The sequence below is a fragment of the Gekko japonicus genome, unplaced genomic scaffold (genome assembly GCF_001447785.1).
Source record: "Gekko japonicus isolate JY-2015 unplaced genomic scaffold, Gekko_japonicus_V1.1 scaffold5, whole genome shotgun sequence".
Classification (NCBI taxonomy): Eukaryota; Metazoa; Chordata; class Lepidosauria; order Squamata; family Gekkonidae; genus Gekko; species Gekko japonicus.
In genome coordinates this window covers 1,361,718-1,374,775 of record NW_015168652.1, presented here as the reverse complement: position 1 = coordinate 1,374,775, position 13,058 = coordinate 1,361,718, and the positions used below count along the sequence as shown (strand labels likewise).

The window sequence follows — 13,058 nt, the reverse complement described above, 5'->3', positions numbered from 1 at the left end:
AAAGAGAGAAAGAAAAGGAGGGAAAGATGGCAAAGAGATGGAGGAAGGGAGGGAGGCTCTCCCACCCACCCCCATCAAGCCCCCGCCACCCCCATGAATCCCTTACCTACTGCTTCAGCGGGGGCCAGGGAAGCCAGCAGCGGGGCTCTCCAGGCCTCCCCCAAGCCACAGCACTTCTGCGGGGGCCTGGGGACCCAGCAGCGGCGCTCTCCCGGCATCCCCCGGCCGCAGTGCTTATGCACGGGCCCGGGAGACCCGGCGGCAGTGCTCTTTGGGCCTCCCCCGGCCGCAGCGCTTCTGTGCGGGCCTGGGGGACCCGGCAGTGGGGCTCTCCGGGCCTCCCCCCGGCCGCAGCGCTTCAGCGCGGGCCTGGAAAAGCCGAATGTGGGGCTCTTCGAACCTTCCCCAGGCCGCAGCGCTTTGGTGCGGGGAGCTGGGGGCAGGAAGTTCTGCCGCCACCATTTGCACTGGTTCCTGGGCTGCTGGAGCAGCGCTCCGGCACGCTCCGGCCCCAAAAGACCCCTGATTCTATGGTAATTTTATCATAATATTTGTAAAGTAAACCAAGATTTTTATTTTTGATAATATTGTTTGCATTTTCTACCTTGTGCAATGAAAGCATTCCTCATTCTCAACCATTCAGATTACTAATTTGTTCTCCTTTGAAATAGTCTGTGTATTTATACATGTACAAATTATTGTTTTCCATGAAAGACTGATATCATTTGAACATTTGGTATAATAAATATTTAATTTAAGCGAATTTGAGGGAAATATGAATTATGTATGTTTATTTCTTTATATTTTAATTTCAGCTCCTAAAAATTTAGTGGGTGTAACCTAACCAAAACAAAGCACATTCAAGTGCCATTTATTTAAATGCAAAGGTTCTAAGTATTTTTAAGCACATGCTTAACTATCCCCTTAAAAGTAAGTGCTTAATTTTGGTTTTCTTTATAAACTTGAATGTTTTGCTATAGAAGCCTTCTGTAAAGGAATAGCAAATCAAAATTTTGGATCTGGAGCTACAGGAGCCTGCAGCCACTGTCTAGATGAGTAAATGTAAATGCAAAAATCAAAATATTGTTGCCTCAGATCAGCATTAGCGCTGTGAAGATGGTAGAGAAAAAATATACTATTGTGATGAATCTCCCTCCTAATACTGGATAGTCTCCCAACTGTCTTGGGTTAGTTGCCATTAAATCAGGAAATTATATCAATACAAGACCAGTCTTTTTCTAGATAGACTGTAGTATTATACTGGTCTCAATACTGGTCAGACCCTTCTCAGTCAACCTGTATACTTGCATGTGCATGAAAGAAACAAAGCTTGCCTTTTCCTATTCTCTTCTCCTTTCAACTACTTTAAGGCAGACCATGACTCAAGCAGCCAGCTGGTGTTTTTCTTGAAGAATTTTCTTCTAGATCAGATACTAGATTACCTAAATTTTATTGACTAAGCATACATAATAAATACAAAGATATTTGGGGATGATATATAGACTACTGGAATAATGCAGAATACTAAAAAATTAAAAAGAAATAAAGTTGCTTTCTAGATCTACTTACAACTCATAAACAAATTTCCCCACAAGCGATGGTTCAAAATTTCTCTTCCACCAGCATCTGGGCACCATAAACAAAGGTTTGACAAAAACTTGCATCCCACCTCCCCTATTTATGGGTTTCCCTCTAATTTGGGAGTTCCATTCCTAGGCCAATCAGAGAATACTAAAAATGTCTGTGGGGTTCTAATTCTACATTAAGAAAAGAATATGAACTAAAGTTTGCTCTATATTTTTCCAAAGCTTGAAAAGATCCCCCCAAAACTACCATGTCGTTTTATTCTGAATGGAATTCTGAATTTTTCCCATCTGTAGAATGTGACAGTGAAAAATGTGACAGATTACATTCATCGTAATGCCCTAGTAACAAACACCACAATCAGAATATTTGGATTTAAACTGTTTTAATCCCTCCAACATCTATAGGATTATTAGGACAGCCAAATAAATGCCTGGGAAGACTTTGCGATGAGAGCTACATCACAAATCTAGGTGTTAGACTAGTAGTGTTGTAGGCAAATATGGTAGCCTAGATCATCACGCTAATCCCCTTAAATTCAAATGTGCTGGACTAATACATCAATAAACATTTCCTACCCTCAAATTAAGAACAAGACCTAAATATCAAGCAAATAAGGTACATTTCCCCAAAATAGTGTATTATTTCATATCCAGCATAATTTAAATATTTAACTACATGTTTGGTGAGGATGGAATATTATGGATCCCTGTAGAAGACATTATGTTGATTAGATGTTTTATAGTACAGCAACAGTTAGGTCGTACTACACCAAACATTGTAGTTGTGCCTTTAAAATCTGACATAAGTGGGGATGAGGTAGAATCAAGAACAGCAAAGCACTGATTATTCTCACTGAACAAGATGAGCAAGCAGGAAATGTTTACAAAAAGATAGGAAGCATGTCAAAAAAAGACAGCAGTTTTTATCAGGCACTATTGAAATTCTCATAACTTTGGAATCACAAAGTTGCACATGACACCACTGAAGGTGAGACATTGTTCTCTTTCCGGGTTGCATAACTGAGTGCAGCAACACATCTGTTTTGGCCCTAGAGCCAGACATAATAAAAGATAGGAAAGCTAGGAGAATCATTTGGAATCTTTTTTTAAAAAAATAGTTTTAATCAACTAATGTCCTAAGCAAATGTGCAAATACGTTCAATCACATTGGTTTTTAAAACTGAGCATGAATGAAATGTAAAGATGTAAAATGGAGCAAGTTGTACAGAAATCTTATAACTTGTTATTGTTCTCCTATTTCAGCATGCAATGGAATGGATTTTCTCAGTGTTCTCAGAAGGCAGCTGCTTGGGGCCCTGGATTTATATTGGGGCCATAATGGTGGTTGTGAGGGCATTTAACCCTTGCTCTCTCAAGAGTTGTTTCATCAACAGCAACCATTCTTGAAATCCCACTTCATCTTCACCTCCAACAGCTCAGGGAAAGAAGTTGGTTTTAACTGGCAAAACTACAGTGTACAGGGAGAGATTAAAACCTCTGTCCCCCAAAACATCATCCTAATTCATATCAGGGCCTCTTTGAATGGCCGCCATTGCCTTTTAAAAACACTAGGTATCCATTCCCCCATCTCCTGGAATCATTTTACTTATGGCCCCTACTAGGGATGGACACGAACAACATTTTTGTGGTTTGGTTCTTGGCCAAGCCACGAACTGAACCACAGACCTACATGAACCAATATGCCAGTTCACAAAATGAATGTTTGTATAGGTTTGTGCGCCATTTAAAGTTTAAACCCCTGCTTTCTGCTACCTGCAAAAACGGTACAAAGCAGAAAGCAGAGGTTCAAATTGCTGCAAGCCATTTAAACCCTCCGATTCTGCTCCCGGCCATTTAACTCTCCGGGTTTTCTCCGCCACTGCTTCAAAGCAGGGGGGGAGCAAAACCAAGCCGTTTAACCCCCTGTGCAGCACTTCACCCCTTACTTTCTGCTGGCCAAGGAAAGCCATGGCCAGCAGAAAGGAGGGGGTGAAGTGTTCCTGGGAGGCTTTCCACAGCCAGCAGAAAGGAAGGGGTGAAGTGTCCCCTGGGGTTTCCACAGCCAGCAGACAGGAGGGGTTGAATTGCCCCCTGGGGTTTCCATAGCCAGAGGCATTTCACCCCCTCCTTTCTGCTGGCTGTGGAAAGCCTCCCAGGGGGCACTTCACCTCCTCCTGTCTGCTGGGTGCAGCTTTCCACAGCCAGCAGACAGGAAGGGGTGAAGTGCCTCCTGGGAATGCCCCCTCCAAGCCATTTAAATCCTCCCAATCTGCCCTCGCCCGCTTGGGGGGGAGCAGAACCAGAGGGTTAAATGGAGCCATTAACATCCTCTGGTTTTGCTCCCCACCACTGAAGTAGCAAGGAGCAGAACCAGACAGTTTAAATGGCTTGGAGCCACTTAAACCTAACAGCTGAGTGACAGGAAGCTCCCGCAGCTCAGCTTTTTTTGTGAAGAGCAGGAAACGGATTTAAATGGTTTGGAACCATTTAAACCTGTTTTCTGCTCTTCACAAACTGCCACGAACTGCATCAGGAAGTTTGTTCTGCCAGTGCAGAGTTCCTCTGACAGAATAGATTAATCAAAACCAACCCACCATCTCCTAAAATCCTTTATGTTCTTGAGCAGCAAGCTTAAACCTTTCCAGATCCAGAACCAATGAGTTGCAAGCATGTGACCCCATAGTCACATAATAGGAAGAGGGGAATCCAGAGTTACAACCTCACTGGTGTGAAGTCCAGGCTTGTGGTCAGTACACCAAGATGTGCAAGGACAAGAAGCACAGGTGAAACACTAGAAGATGTACTGTGGTTGAAGCTTTTCCACTGCTGTACCCTTGTTTTGCTGTCTGGCTACTCTTCTCAGGATATATACAAAGAGATGCAGGGGTTGTGGTGCCCTTGCTCTTTATAGGTGTGCACTAATAGCAGGTCCTTCCAAAAACAGCAAAAATGGTGGCTTCATAGCAGTTTGTGACTCAACAGGTAGAGCCGCAAGACTTACCTGAGGATCATAAACCATAGGCTGGAGACCACTGTTTTACAGTATGCAGTTTGTATTCTAGGCCAGCCAAGACAGAAGTAAAGCCATTGCTACACAACTATGAGTGACTGATTTACCTTCAACAAATTATATATTTGTCCTTGTTCACTCTGCACTGGCCGAACAAACTTCCTTGAACCAGCTGGACATGCCTGTCCAGTTAGAGGAATGGATTTATAGTGTAGGGATAACAGGTGCTGGGAAAATCTCAAGACAGAAAAAAGGGAAGGGGAATGGAAAAGCTAACTCTTTCCTTCCTGGTGGTAGTACTGGCTAAGCAGTTTAAAGGTGTTGCTGAAGGCTCAAAGAAACATTTATTCCAGACAAAAGAAACAAATTTATTTGGAGATAAAGGTTAAAGACACAGCTGAAGTTTGAAATAAGTTAAATTCAAATTAGGATGTTAAAAGGGACTTAGTTAAAATTAGAAATAAAAAAGAACTCACCAGAACATATTTATACTTTAAACTTGGGAGTCTTTCTAAACCCACATTTACTATGTTTTAGAACATATTGATGCTCTATCGTGTTAGACAAGAGCAGCTGTGTTTCCACAGGGGCTTCATGCAAACCTACGAAATTCCTCAGGACAAAACTAGCCAATTCCTTTGCAGTACCAGTGCACAGAAAAGGGAAGAGGGCAACGCAGGCAAGGACCCCTTTCCAACCACCAGCCAATAACACAATCACACACGGCGATTTGGATAAAATGTGGAATAAAATCATCACAACTTTATTGGTTACAGCTGCAAGAGACCTTGGCACAGCATGGGCCCACGGGATCCTGACATCGAATGACCTGCCTGCCAGTCAATGTACCCCAGCCCGCCCAGCCCACCTGCTGGTGTGGATGGAACCATGGGATGGCAGGTTGCTGGACTCCAGGGGGATGATCACCACTGAGTGGTCTCCCCTGCCATCTGAGCATGAGGGTAAACCACTGAAGCCTGGCAGTCCCCAAGCTGGGCATGTCCCTTGAAAGCCCTCACCCCAAGGGGATCTCCATATGCCGGGAAAACAGGCATGTAGGCTGGTTTTCCTATAATGGATCTGGACCCATGCTGATACCACCTTAAGACTATGACAGATAAATGCAGCACAAAACTATGTAACAAGAACATAACTTGTGCTTCCCTATAATACAGGCCCCCTCAGCCGGGCTACCCTCAAAGCCCCACATACCTACTTCCCCTCAAGCACTATCACATAAGGAGGGATGGGTACGCAAGTGATCTCACATGGCCAGGTGGGGTGGCCAGACAGCGCAACATGCTTTATTCCCCCTGAAGTCATGTGTTACCTTATACATATGGCAGGAATGTTACCTAATGTGCACAGCAGGTAGAGGGACAAAATGGAAAATCCATGTCTTCTGGTCCTACCAATGTTGTAGTAACAGTATTTATTTCTTTATTTCAAATATTTACAAACCTACCTTTCACTCAGAAAACAATGACCCAAAGCAGGCTGCCCCACTCCTAGGCCTTTCAGGTACAGCTGGTATGCCAGTGTGTGAAACAAGATGCTGGACTGTTCGACTGATACAGCATAGCTGCTTTTATAATCTCATTCAGTGGATTAAAATGCTCTCCTACCAAATTGCATTTAAATGTAGCTATATTGTATATAGGGTACATTTAATTCAAATGGTGATTCAAATAAAACAGTAGCTTGTTTAAGGGCCAATTCTGTTTCTGTCATAAAATTACACCAAGAATAAAGAAGAAAAAATAATAGCCAGGTCATTTTGCCCCATTCTATACGTGCTTGCTCAGAATTAACTCTGTGTTAATGGCAACTTACTTCAACTAAGCATGCATAGGAATGCAGCTTAATCTTTAATGTAACTAATAGCCTGGTCCTAATTTTTTAAATACTCAGAAGTTCCATTGCATTTACTCCACGATAACAACCTTCTGTACACCTAACTAGCAATAAATTCGTTGGAAATGCATGTTCCTGTTAGGCTTTACTTCCAAGTAAACTGTTAGACTGGGGTGCTACTTAACCTTTGAAGTTTTCAAGTTTAGTTCTTACTTTTTCCAGCATATATATTGCTATTGTATTAATTAAACCCCATCTTGACTAATCCCAGGCATGGGGTTGCCATAGTGCCTAGAAATTTTATTGCTCATATTTCTAGCAAAATTTTTACTATAGTATCTGTCAGGGATCCTCAGAAGTACAAAGCTTATGTATCATTTCACATAAATACATGGGCATCATTGCTCGTTTATATGATACGTTTACACAAATTCAGTGGTAAAAATGGATCATTTCTTCACCAGTTGCTTTTTATACTGCCTCCAATATACGGTTAATTTTTGCAAAGCCATAATGAAATTATGAGAAATTGGGGAGAAATGAGAGGTTAGCTTTTATGTTCTGGTAATGTCATGGCAGGAGCTGCAGTAGCAAGCCCAAGTGGTTAAGACGCTGAACTGCAGGCTGTGGAAGGTCAGTAGTTCAGCAGTTCGAGACCCGAGTTGCCGCATGACGGACTGAGCTCCCGTCTCTAGTTCCAGCTCCTGCCAACCTAGCAGCTCGGAAGCAAGAAATTGCAAGTAGATAAATAGGTACCACTTCAGTGGGAAGGTAACAGCGTTCCGTGCGCCTTGATGTTTAATCATGCCGGCCACATTACCACGGAAATGTCGTTGGACAGCGCTGGCAGTTCGGCTTTGAAATGGAGATGAGCACCACAACCCTAGAGTCGGACTCGACTGGTTTTTGAGCAAGGGAACCTTTACCTTTAATGTCATGACAAGAAAAGTTACCCCAAATTTGTTTATATACTACAACATTTTTGTCATAGCTTTAATAAAATTATATTAGAAACTGAAGAATTTAGTATTAGGTTTTGTGAAGCCATAACTAGAAAATACGGTCATTCAAATACAAAACTCAGAAGGCTGAAACATGAGCTGGTCTCCTAAATTTTGGGACTGGCTCCTAGGACCATAGAAAACGTGTAAAGGCCTAAATGAAGCACTGGTTTGAGTAAGATTCCTTGATTCCTTATGCCTACCAGTCAATAGGAAAATTTTCATACATTTTATAGATCTGGCATATCTAACCATGATATCTGTTTTCTACTGAGTCAGACCATTGGTGAAAATTAATATTGTCTACTCAGACAGGGCTTGGCTCTCTAGGGTCACAGAATTCTTTCACATCACCTATTCCCTGATCCTTTCAGCTGGAGATGCTGGTGATTGAACACGAGACCTTCTGCATGCCAAGCAGATGCGCTACCATTAAGCCATGGCCCCTCCCTAAGGCCAGCCAAAGTCAAAGGCTTTCAATCTGGGAACGGAAGTACAGTGAATAAGGTTGCTGTTCCCCAGTTGTGGGCAGGGGATTCTCTGGTTTTGCAGCCAACGGGAGGAAATCCCCACCCCCAACAACAATGTTGCCGAAAATAAATGTGGCATGCTTATGTCACCTTGAAATGACATGGGCATGTCAGTGACATCAGGAAGTGACGCTCTGGTTTTTGGGCAAAACTGGTTTGAGGCTGATTTTACCATAGAGTTTTGCCCAAAATTTAAAGCGTTGCATCTGATGTCACCAACATGCCTATGTCACTTCTGGCTGACATAGGCATGTCATGCGACAATACTTCTGACTCCCAGAATGTCCCCCCATCCACCCCACTGGTGTTCCTACAACCCCAGCAGTGAATCTGGAGCCCCCGAAGTAAAATCAATTATAAGCATCCAACTTTATATGAGACGGCTATATTCCAGGTAATGACTAGAAACAACACTATAGGAACTTTGGGTTAAACAAGACTAATGGGCCATCTAGATGAGTTACTGATTGGTCTTGCCCAGGGGGTCTCTCTCAGCTCTGCCTCTCACTTGTGATGCTGTAATCAAAACTGGACCCCGTTCATGTACAGCATGACCTCTGCCAATGTTCTACAAGCCCCTTTCTCCAATGCAGACTTATTTTCAAAACTGACTTAAAACAACATGGTTCCATTCAGATTCCTTTATTCCTCATTGACTATATCCCTAAAATAGTGTCATAAGAGAAAACTCAAAGGTAAAAAGAGTAACTTATGACTTTTGAGTCTAGCTTGTGCTGTCTTGACAGACATGGGGAAGAGTCTAAGCAACAGAGCATACAATTCAATTAACTCCTTCCACAATGGACTTGAGCTTTTAGCCCCCAATGCCTCTTCACACACACAAAAATAGGAATTTCTTAGCCATTTTCTATGTGATGCCAATTTGCCCACTTGAGTACCTCACTTCTTTTTCACATCACCCATGAATGCTGATAATGTAGAAACAGATTGCAGGAGAAAAATAAAGTATAAAACACTGTCAATGCAGTTATTACATTCAGACTAGAAACTCATTTAAAGAACAAAGGTCACTTAACTCTTAAGTGTGAGAACTATCTCACAGTCATGCTTACTTAGAGGGAAACTCTACTGAGCACAATTAAGGCTGATTACCAAATTGGGGTGAGGCAGAATGGCCCCAGTGACGTGCGAGCTCCATTCTGTCCTCTGAGGCATCTAGGTAGGCACCCCAAGTTTTCACCTGGTGCCACAACGCTCTCCCAACCCACAGAGGGGTTTCCTCTCTCATTTTTCCTTCAGCACATTGCCACCACTTAGTTGTGTTAGGAATTACCTGCTGAGAGGGCCAGTATTCTTAGCATCCCTTACAGCATCGCTGTTCTAAGGCTCCGTGCATTGTGCCTGCTTCTCATGCTACCCTAAGGCTGGTTCCACTGGGATGGCTTACTGTACTTGTGCACTCTCCCCCCAAAATAACACTTTAGTAACTGACCATCCCCCTTCCCATGGAGTTTTAAAATAGCATGTCCGAATTGTGGAATCGAACAACTGTGTAGTACAGAGAACAACCACCAGCATTTAAAATTATAAGAAATGTATTGAAAGTAAAAATTCCACAAACATAATCTCTGTACCGCAATAGATTGAGTAAGGAATACAAAAGAAAGGTGTAAACACATGGTTCCCCATCTCTTACTCTATACATGCCCTAGCTAACTTTGTTCTAAGGCAGGCTTTTTAACATAGAAGTTACAGTGCTCTAAAAGCTTCCCATTACCTTGGAGTTTTTGTGCAGGCAACCAGCCCTTTGTCTGCTCCACGTGGTAATGACAGCTATCAAGATGGAGCTCAGATATGAGAGCTCATTTTTCCAGATGTATTCAGCCAGTATAGAACCACCAAAATGGAATACAAAACTGATCTCTCTCCCTCTGTGTTAAGGGAGTTTATCTCTTCTGTTTTCCACCCCCTTGTGAGTCAAAGAATCCTTTCCTGAAATCTCCAGCATGATACAATCTATCCCCTTGCACCCCCAAGTCTCTGTGGGACTTCTAGGTGTCAGAATCCAGCCAAAGTGTAAGCTGACCATTTAATTGTCCCTGGACAGGATGACCATTATCATTTCTAAAGCTTTGGTGGTTGATACTTGGGCCATATTTGGAAGCAAATGACTACCCCCTTCCTGGTGCTGGGGTTTTTGTCAAATAAAGTACATTTCTCCATAAAGAGTACAAAGAATTGCAGTTTAAGGCTGCGGTTCCATTTGCAGTTACCTGCAAGTAATTCCTCTTGTAGTCCATGGGACTTAGCTCCCAGTAAACATGGATAGATGCAGTTTCAAAATAGTAGCTGTGCCTCTGCTATTGTGTAGCAACTGAATCAAACAGGAGTCTAGTGGCACCTTAAAAATAACAACATTTAGTGCAGCATAAGCTTTTGTAATTCAGAGCTCACTTCATCAGATGCAAGTGGGATATGCAAGATATTAGTACATATAGTTACATATATAGTTAGCACACATAGTTAAGAATCATAAGTCTCTATTCAGTCCTGGATAGATGAGAACAGCTAGAATTGTCTCAACAAACCCACCAGAAACTTCACTGGACACTTCCTTCCAAATCTGTTATATGAATACAATCATTCACAACTGGTTGAAACTTTTTTCCTTTTTTTTTTAGTTTGTCCACCCCAAAAAAAGTTTTCTTTCCAACATTATAGAAACTTGACTTTTAAAAAATCTACATGTATATTTCTTTCAAAGCAAAGCTATAAGGGACAAATTATTAACTGGAGTCACCAGGGTAAAAATTCATTGATTCCATTGAAATCAACTGAAATATACGTAAACATTTTTCAACAGCACTAACCAGGTAACTTCTGAAAGTCATGTAATTAAATGGTCTATAATGGTCCTCATACAAAGAAAATAATTCAGCCACAAAAGAGTTACAAGTTATAAAGTTCTTTCAAAAGTGCCATGCTCTAATCAGACTATCTTGGTCTATTTTGTTCTGAAGGTGCAGAATACCACATATGAATGTAGAGAAGCAGTAGCCTTGTCTCTTACAGATTACAGTAGTGATGCCTAATAGGATCTTCAAAAAATTGTTTGCATGGTAAAGTGCAATTGTGCAATAACCATTTGGTGGTTTCAGCCATCATTTTCTCAGCAAAAGGCATCACTTAAATTATCAGCAGCCTCATGATCAAGTTAGTTGGCCAATAACTGTTCATACTCTATGTATAAAAAGCTAAGAAAGAAGTCAAAGCAACAAAAAAAATCAGCTTTCATTACCTCAGGGAAGAAAAAGCTGAGTTACAGAACTTAACATGAAAAATACATTTCAACCTACCATCTAGTTCTTTTCTGGTTTGACAATAAGGTTAAAATAAAAACATTGTAGGATCTTCCTGTAAAACTTGATTAGTTCATGTAGTCCAGCTTTGAGTGCCTAACTTAACATTCTCACTTTCGGCTTCTATAGTCAAAACCACCACCAACCCCCTTGAGGTCATACTGAGTGACAAAACTCAATCACTTCTAGGGTCAAGCCTGTGTCACAATCATACTGGCTGATCATTCTTATAGAAGTTAATGGGTGACCTTCAAATGGCGCCACTCTACTCCTTCCATGTGCATTTACCAAGCAAAGGGAGTACTGTCTATACCAGAGGCCCACATATTCCAAAGGCCACTAAGGACAGTGAGAAATTTCTCTCCAAATCCTGAGAGATTTGGATTGGCTCTTGCATGATTCTTTAGAACTAGAACTTCCTTTAAAAGAACAGCTGTGCATCTCTAGAGAAGGGTATCAGCAGCTAGTTTTCTCACTCCAATGCAGAACAGGTTTTAACCTGCAGTTTGAGACAAGAGAAGCTAAAATTCACTTGAGGCTAGTAATATTCGTGCTACCAGTGGAATGAGACCAAAATAGAAAACAGCCCCTAAAGATTCATTTGTCTTCATAATTTACATCACATAAAACATACAAATTTCATTAGAAACCACATATTTTCCTTTTAGGTCATGGTTAAAATTAACAATAATGCTAGAAAGCACCTGCAGGCATTCCAGACAACAGCTTAAATCTATTTAAGCAGGTCCCCTACAACTAGATGCTCTTGAAGTTCTAATCAAATCAATAAAATAACTCTTTGTTAAATCACTGAGACAGAAAAGTAGCCAGAAGCACCTGTCTGCACTTTCCTTTTAATTAATTAGTTTTGTTTTTTTTAAATCTCACCCTGTCTTGAAGACTCAGGTTTGGTTACAATACAATAACCCCCACCCCCCAAAAAATCATCCATATGAACAGCAGCTTAAAATTCTCCCAGTCTTAAAGCCTGCATTAAGATCAACACCACAATTTAGGCATGGTTACGCTGGCATTAATAACACCAAGTTCACTGAGGCTCACTCCCAAATAAGCATGTGCAGGAGTGGTAGTAAACTGTACTGAACTTAGAACTAAATGTTTGTAGGCTTGCCTACACAGATCACAAACCAGCAACCTCAAATTCTCACCCTCATCAAACTCACCCACTCACTCCACCTGCCTTTCAGGGATTCCAGCCTAATAAAAAAACCATATGCCACACCCCTTATATTTAAATAAACAAGACACATAGGTAATATTTGATCATGCTCTACCCAAGTTGCTCAGGGTGGCATACAAGGATTTTCCATTTTAACCTCCTATCCTCCCGCTGGCTGAGATAATGGGTCTCTCAAGACCCCAGTGGCAACAAAAGGATTTGAAACCAGCACCTTCCAATCCAAAACTAACAATCCAACAAGCTACTACTACAACAACACCCTGACATTTAACTTAATGAAAACGTAGAAATTTAAGGTAATATTTTCTGAAAAGGTGGCACTCATTTCAACAAAATGTATCAGAATAACAGCACCCTAAGCAATAAGCTGCGTTATTAAAACATCAGTGAATCATTGTCCGGTGCGTGCAGGCATACACAAGACTCTTCTGTGCTCATTCCACAGTGTAAACTTTTCTCATCAATATCCCCATTGCTCTCGGCACATCACCTTTGTGAGCAAAACTATTATTATTTCACAAGGTATCTGCATTGCATATAAAAAGAGAAGGGAAAG

General features: G+C 41.6%; 1 protein-coding gene across 1 annotated transcript in view; it reads right to left on the bottom strand.

Annotated features, from left to right (window-relative positions):
• Positions 1 to 13,058, bottom strand: part of RELN (reelin) — a 585,476-nt gene that overhangs the window by 571,392 nt on the left and 1,026 nt on the right. The window lies entirely within an intron of this gene.